Genomic DNA, 7,302 nt, shown 5'->3' with positions numbered 1-7,302 from the left:
CAAGAGGCAAAATATTCGATTTATATCGTATCTGGCAAATAATTTACCTCTTGCCTCTCGAAGTATTAAAATATGTATTTTCCCGTCACATTTTTTCATTAATAAGTACAGTAAAACTTCTTACGTACGAACACGTAAATAGCGAATAAAGTTTTATGGAATCCCCCGCCAAATTCTGAACACATTCTTGCAAACTTCTACGTTTATATCGAACTCGATTATATCGAATTTACGGTTACCGCGAACCGATTTTGAGTCGCGTAGAGGGGAACAAAGGCGAAATTTACTTCTTTTACAACAAAAGTTTTACATGGTTTTAAAAAAATTAGCTTTATAAATTGAAAAATTTCTTTAAATGAGTTTATTTTTACAGAGATCCTTCAATTTACCATCTAACTAATATTTAAAATTTCTAAAGAAGGTATGTTACAACGCACTTTGCAAATTACGCACTTTGAAATTTTTTTAAAAGTGCTTTGATTTTTGGACCAAGTCAACGTACTTTGAAAAAAAATTGCGTTGATATCGTCGATATTAACGCACTTTGAAAAAAAAAATGTTCAGAGTTTAGTCGAAATAATATATAATTTTAGATATTATAAATAATTGTTTCAACATTGTGCATCTTAATGGGATATATTTTAGAAAGAACCCTATGCATTATCAGCTAACTTTAAAAAAAGTTTCTCGATTAAATCTTGTTCTTTCTTCATAAGCTTAATTAGTTTGACAATTAACATAAAGAACAATTCGGGAGATATGATTTATTCCAATATGACATACACTGCATCGCTTAGCAACTGCATTTTCCTTTTTTTGTGCATGTAGCAAACTTATTAGTTTTCTGGTACTGTGCCAGACACAAAAATGATTTAATTTTTTATTGATAATAGAGATAATGTATGAATATTTCAACTGGCTTCAATTGCATGTACTTATAAACAAACATGATGTGAAAAAAGGATACGTTAGTTATAAGTAAAAAAACAATATGATCTTTTAGATGATCAGTGCGAGGAAAAAAAATCCCACACCCTAATGCTTATTTTTAAGTTTATGAAAATAAAATGTTTGTCAATGTACATATAATTTTTTTTAATGAATATCATACCATTAAAGAATTTTTTTTTGACCAGCTCTTTTTTTTCAATATCACTGTACTTAATTTACAACAAAGCGTATTTCTTTTTCCGATTTTATACATTTACTCTAAGTTGCTGAATATCATAATTATATGTTTTGAAGGAAAAGAGAGGGGATGGGGACCTTCTTCCTGTAATCAATTAAAGGATGTACTCGTCTGGTAATTGACATGTATCTTTGGTTACCCGCCACCCCCACCCCTATCCCCGATTTAAAGACGGTAAATTAGTTTCAATAGTGTTAACAAATCATCATACTATATGAATCAACAATTTAGGATTTCAATTCCAGAATTTGTGATTTATACATATTTTTTTTCAAAATGCGTTGAGTGTCTCTATACTGAAAATTGTTGATGCACCTTCATAACGCCCTTTGAAAAAACAAATTCAAAGTGGGTAAACTTGGTCCGAAATCTAACGCACTTTGAAAAAAAAATTCAAAGTGCGTTGATTTTGTTCCAAGTTTAACGCACTTATAAATTTATTTTCAAAGTGCGTAATATTTTTAAAGTGCGTTGCCACAAGGGTACTTTATTTCATGTTACAATAATTTAAGTGGTAGTCATGCGATAGAATACATGTACAAAGATATAGCGAATTCGCTAAAATAATTATTACGTATTAGATATACGGTTTTATAACGAATTACGGATACTGCGAAATAAATTCATTGGTCCTTAGGACTTCGTTATAACCGAGTTTTACTGTATACATGTACATACAGCTTGTACAAAATTATTTCCGATATTAGATATAGGTTGCTATCTATTGATTAATAACTATTTTAATTGTATAGATATTTTTAATATTAAGCGAATTATTTTTCGAAGATTCCGTTGTTCTCCATCTTTTACGCATATAAATTCATTGTGTATTCTAAAAATAAACACACAAAAAACTGATTTATTTGTTTAACAGGTCAGACTTACTTAGTTTAAATCTGATTACGTCACAAATTATTTTTGTGATACTGAGTATCACTATTATACGGATAAGGTAATGGATATGTAATTGGAAATTGTGATGAAGAAAACAATACACAACATATGTAGGAAATGTGTTTCAATGGTTTAACATTTTCGGCCAGAGTTGTCAATTTATCACTTGATGCTACCATTATTACATTTGGTATTTTTCTATATTGTTATTAGCAGTTTTACATTCCTGAACGATCTGCGGGGGTGTTAAGGAAGCATATGGATTCTGAGATACATGTAATTTTGTGAAATCACAAATCTTAGTTATTATGTACATATTCACTTATCTAAGCAACGAAACGTAGACCAAAAGCAAATAAAAATACTGAGGTCAATTTTTTTTCAGAAATTAGTTTGTATTACGTAGATTTACACATTGATGACGTCATGACTTAGTAAAAGTTGAATGTCAGTTGAAATTGATCGGAAAGCATTGTAAACATATTCAAAATATAACAAATCTAAGAACTCTAATAAAATATTGTGGTGTGATTTATTGAGAATTGAACATAAGAATACTGGGAGAGTTGTTAGTTTTATCAATCATTCGCTAAAAGGTATGTAAATCTGCTTTTATTTCTCGGCCAGGCTTTCCTCTGTCGTTGTTTACGATATAAAAATCCGACTAGAACAACACTACCCCGCATATATTGAACTTGAAATTTTATATGAATCGTTAGTTTGATCAATGAAAAGAGCTGCTAGAATCCCATGTTTGTTGTTTTGATGCAACTTGCCGTTCTCCGTGCAAACTTTATTAAAGTTGGGAAGGTTTTACGAGAACCGGATAAATAACTATTGAATTAAGAAAAACATAGGATTCTAGCAGCAGTTTTGATTAAACTGAGATGTTTTGCCTTCGCTTGGTATGTTTATTTTATTTTGGAAACCGCGGGGTAGTGTTGTTCCATCTCATTTTATGTTAAGGAATATACGTAAGCTATTTATAGTTGTCACGTGATAATGCACTAATGTGGCAGTAATGTAGTACCCGATTTTATTGCACTGACATCTATTTCAAAGGATAATACTAAGTTTTTGATCGTATTCAAAATAGTTATTTAATTTCACGATTTTGAATATAACAGTCAAAATAAGACGCTGAATTACCCATATGCTTCCTTAATTAACACCCCCACGTCATCTATAGTATCTTGGCACATGGTTGTTATGAATACATGTATTTGCAACTAACTACATGCGCTTGAGTTAAAATAAGCTTAAGTTAAAAAATGATTTGAGTTATATACAATCCTTGTCATACGGTCTAGAAAGATTGGGTGTACTTAGAATGGGCGCCTTTAACTCACGCATTTAAATGAATACTTAATTTCTTTTAAATAATTAAAACAATTGATAAAATTATATTTGTCTCAAATTCTTTCGTCGGGGATCTTGCACCCAGTCTATTGAGAAATAATTTTTTTTTAAAAATCAAAGCATCATAATATAAAATTAACCCGACGCCCAAAATTACCCCCCTAAAACAGAACAAAAGAAATAAAAGATGAACACAAGGGGTATTACCGCTCACCTGACAAACAATAGCCAAAACACTGATCAAATTACATGTAGATATTTATTATGGAAAACATATTAAATATCCGGAAAAAATAAGCATATTCTTGGTTGAGATAGATTTTCATATTTCCCTACAAAACTTGTGTAAAACATGAACCATCTTTAGTGATTTATCTTTGACAAGATAAAAAAGAATTTATTTATTTAACAAATGGAAAAAATTGAATCCACACTATCTGAGGAGGCTTCCACAAGAGAAACTCAATAATTCCAAATCATCTCCCCTTGAATGAACTTACGCCATGGATGTTTTGCAAATACAAATAAAGGAAAGACGGATCAGAAATATTATACAACGTAAATTGTATTGTAGGTTTTTTTTAACTTCTTACAATTTACATGTACATATAAGGATTAATCTATGTGAATGAATATTTTGCTGAGTCATTCTAAATAATCAAATAATATGTCTGGTGAAATATACCATTCATACATTATAGATACTAGTAAGTAACATTGACTACTACTGAGCGATAAATAAAGCGGTGCTTTACTCGAGTTAAAGTATTATTGTTATTAGTAGCAATAAATTAAAATCAATCATGCTTCCAGCAGGCCACCTAAAAAAAATACAACCTTGTAAAAAGAATACAATGTAGACAGCACCTTTGAGTTAGAAGTATATAAAACATTGACATTCCGATAAGGAAAGCTCGCGTGATTTCCTGAAATAAGTCTAAAGACACGATACACCATTAGTGTAAAACAAAGCAAATATAGGCCAAATGGGGGTTTGAGGCCATACAATACACCATTAATGTGCCCTAAAAATAAACATGTCATTGGCCGACCTTGGGCGCTCCTACAGAAGTGGTCGGATCCGATAAACAGCCAGGTATTTAGCGATACTGTGTCGTAATTAAAACTGATCCAAGGGTAACGGTTTAATATATGGTTCCTGTTTGTAATAGAGAGTGTTGACCACTCATATCAACCTCATAAAAAAAGAAATGTTATTGTCCTAAATGAATGTGGAATTGGAGACGTAATCGTTTAAAATAAAATATTTTTTGCCCCCTTCAAAATCATTCTATTGTCTTAAATAGATCTGGAATAGGGGGCGAATTTGGGGAATATTTTTCTCATTAAGGTGTTGATATAGCAGATATTTCATTCAACTGGTAACAGATAAATCCCCTCCCAAAGAAATACCTATAATATCTATGCTACTATATTAAAATAATAGACTCGAATTTTTTGGCTTTAATACCGATAGGAAGAGTACTGTATTTTGTTTTATATATTCTAAACATCATTGGTACTTGAAGATTACCAATTTGTTTTTATTTTTTCTAAATCAAGCTTCGCTAATTAATAATCAACGAAAATTCCTCAAAAAATTCCGGAAATCATCTGAATTTTTATGGATTTTACAATCTTGCGCATGCGCATTACATTCACGCTTAACCACGGGAGGCTCTTTATTTTATGTTTCCAATATGTTATGTCAACCCGTGCACGCACGGTCAAAATCTAGTTTAAAATATCAGAATGGCAACGGTGGAAGTGCAACGTTTTAAAAACAATATATATATATATATATATATATATATATATATATATATATATATATATATATATATATATATATATATATATATATACATTTATGCATTGTTGACACAAAGACCTTTGAGTTATAGTACAAGAAATGTAACCTTTTAAAATTAAACCAGCAATTTTCACCATTATGAACTACTGTTTTTATTAAAAAATTGATTCAAATTATAAACAAAAACTGACACTGAAGTTCACCACAATCCAACCACCATAATAATTGAACGGGCCCATTCTCTCCACGAGGTTCTCCAAAATGCGAAAAGTATCTGCAAAAAATGATGCATACAGCAGCATCTGTACAAAAAGAAACCAACAACAATCAAATTTGTTTTATTAAAATACTGTTGAATAATGTTTTCAAATATGCAAGCCAATAAGGAAATTTTTATACTGCAAAATCTATAGTTTTCATTGTAACATATCTTTTCAGAAACCAACAACAACAATCACATTTATTTTATTAAAAAACTGTTGAATAATGTTTTCAAATATGCAAGCCAATAAGAAAATGTTTATTATGCAAAAATCTATAGTTTTCATTGCATCATACCTTTTCAGGGTATTTAATTATGTCCTTAATTGTCATGTACGGATTTGTTTAGCTTGAGCATTTTAATTTCTTGCTGCAACTTTACTAATTCCTCTTCCATGTGTTTAAGGGATGCTGAAAGAATAATTACCGTTTACTATATATATAGTCCCTAGTATACATGTTTATAAATATACAAACATATAGAAACACTTTGCTTGGAAGCATAAAACCCCCCTAAAAGGAGTATCAAATTTTTTGTTAAATGTAAAAGTACTTGACGTATATGTGTACATACATTTGTATCTGGTTGTGATAACACATTTTACATCATGTTGGTACATTTATTATGTTGAGGACTTGACGTTGCATACTCGTGATCATGAAGTACAGTTATGCTGTCTGGTACAGGAATATTGGAATCGGCCTCAACTTCAGCCTCAGCTCCCACATCTTTGTTTAAAGCAGATACTTCCACTGGAGCAGGTTTCATAATTTTGCGTCTATGAAGATATAACAGACTAGCATATTACATGATCTGCCTTTTCACTTGATGTTCCTGTAGTATTGCATTTTTCTGCTTGTGAATTTTCAATAAAATATTTTGTAATGCACAATAACATACATAATTTAAACTGAAATACATGATGACTATAACCACATGTACGTGCATTATTATGCATTAGTATGTAAAATGAATGTTCAGTCAGATCACATACAATATTCATGTGCATATTCATTGTAGTTGGATTACCTGCATGCTAGATATGACATTATATCTTCATATCTATCTTTTGCATTACAGTTTACATATAAACATGTTTTATAAATATATATATATATATATATATATATATATATATATATATATATATATATATATATATATATCTATCTATCTATCTATCTATCTATCTATCTATCTATATATATATATATATGATAACAAACTCTGTTTCCTAAATGTATTCATACATGTATGTAGTATAACTGGACAATGAAATATGTGTATTTTGTGGAACTGCGGATTTTCAGATTTTCTAATACCTTTTTGGTATGGCTACGTCTGGAAAACATCCAAAGTTTTTACTATAACTGAATATAGTTGGTCCATTCCGTATCCGCTCTACACTCTATGATATATATAGAGAATACACAAGGGAAGAATCGAAAGTAGGACACGATTTGTAAACAAAGTTAAAAAACAACTTATTTGACAAAAGTAACACAAATTCTCACACACAATGTTGCAAATATTGTCAAAAACACGTTCATATTGAAATATTCCTCATAAACTCGGTAAAAAGCGTTTGTATCCCATGAAAACCGCTATCTGCTGCAGACATTCAATCTCTTCGCCCAAGAAAAGATAACTCTGTAATTTCTCTCTCTATTATGTTCAGTAATGATAGTAGAAATTTCGGCGGTAAACTGTAAAATGTCTGGGAAAATTTTCGTCTTAAGTAACTACCGTACTGTAAGCATAATAAGATTTGTTCCGATATATTTG

The 7,302-nt window shown here is 30.3% G+C and overlaps 1 long non-coding RNA gene across 2 annotated transcripts; it reads right to left on the bottom strand.

Annotated features, from left to right (window-relative positions):
* Positions 1-5,325: 5,325 nt before the first annotated feature.
* LOC128164123 (uncharacterized) lies at positions 5,326-6,908 on the bottom strand. Of its 2 annotated transcripts, none has more exons than XR_008240900.1 (4): positions 6,840-6,908; positions 6,091-6,295; positions 5,814-5,927; positions 5,326-5,557 (listed from the first exon to the last, which is right to left on the bottom strand). It is a non-coding gene; the product is annotated as an uncharacterized LOC128164123 (long non-coding RNA). The 2 variants fall into 2 exon arrangements; XR_008240901.1 differs by having other exon boundaries at positions 5,326-5,529.
* Between the last annotated feature and the right edge of the window lie 394 nt (positions 6,909-7,302).

Source organism: Crassostrea angulata, chromosome 9, assembly GCF_025612915.1.
Source record: "Crassostrea angulata isolate pt1a10 chromosome 9, ASM2561291v2, whole genome shotgun sequence".
NCBI lineage: Eukaryota > Metazoa > Mollusca > Bivalvia > Ostreida > Ostreidae > Magallana > Magallana angulata.
This window is presented reverse-complemented; position numbering and strand designations above follow the sequence as displayed.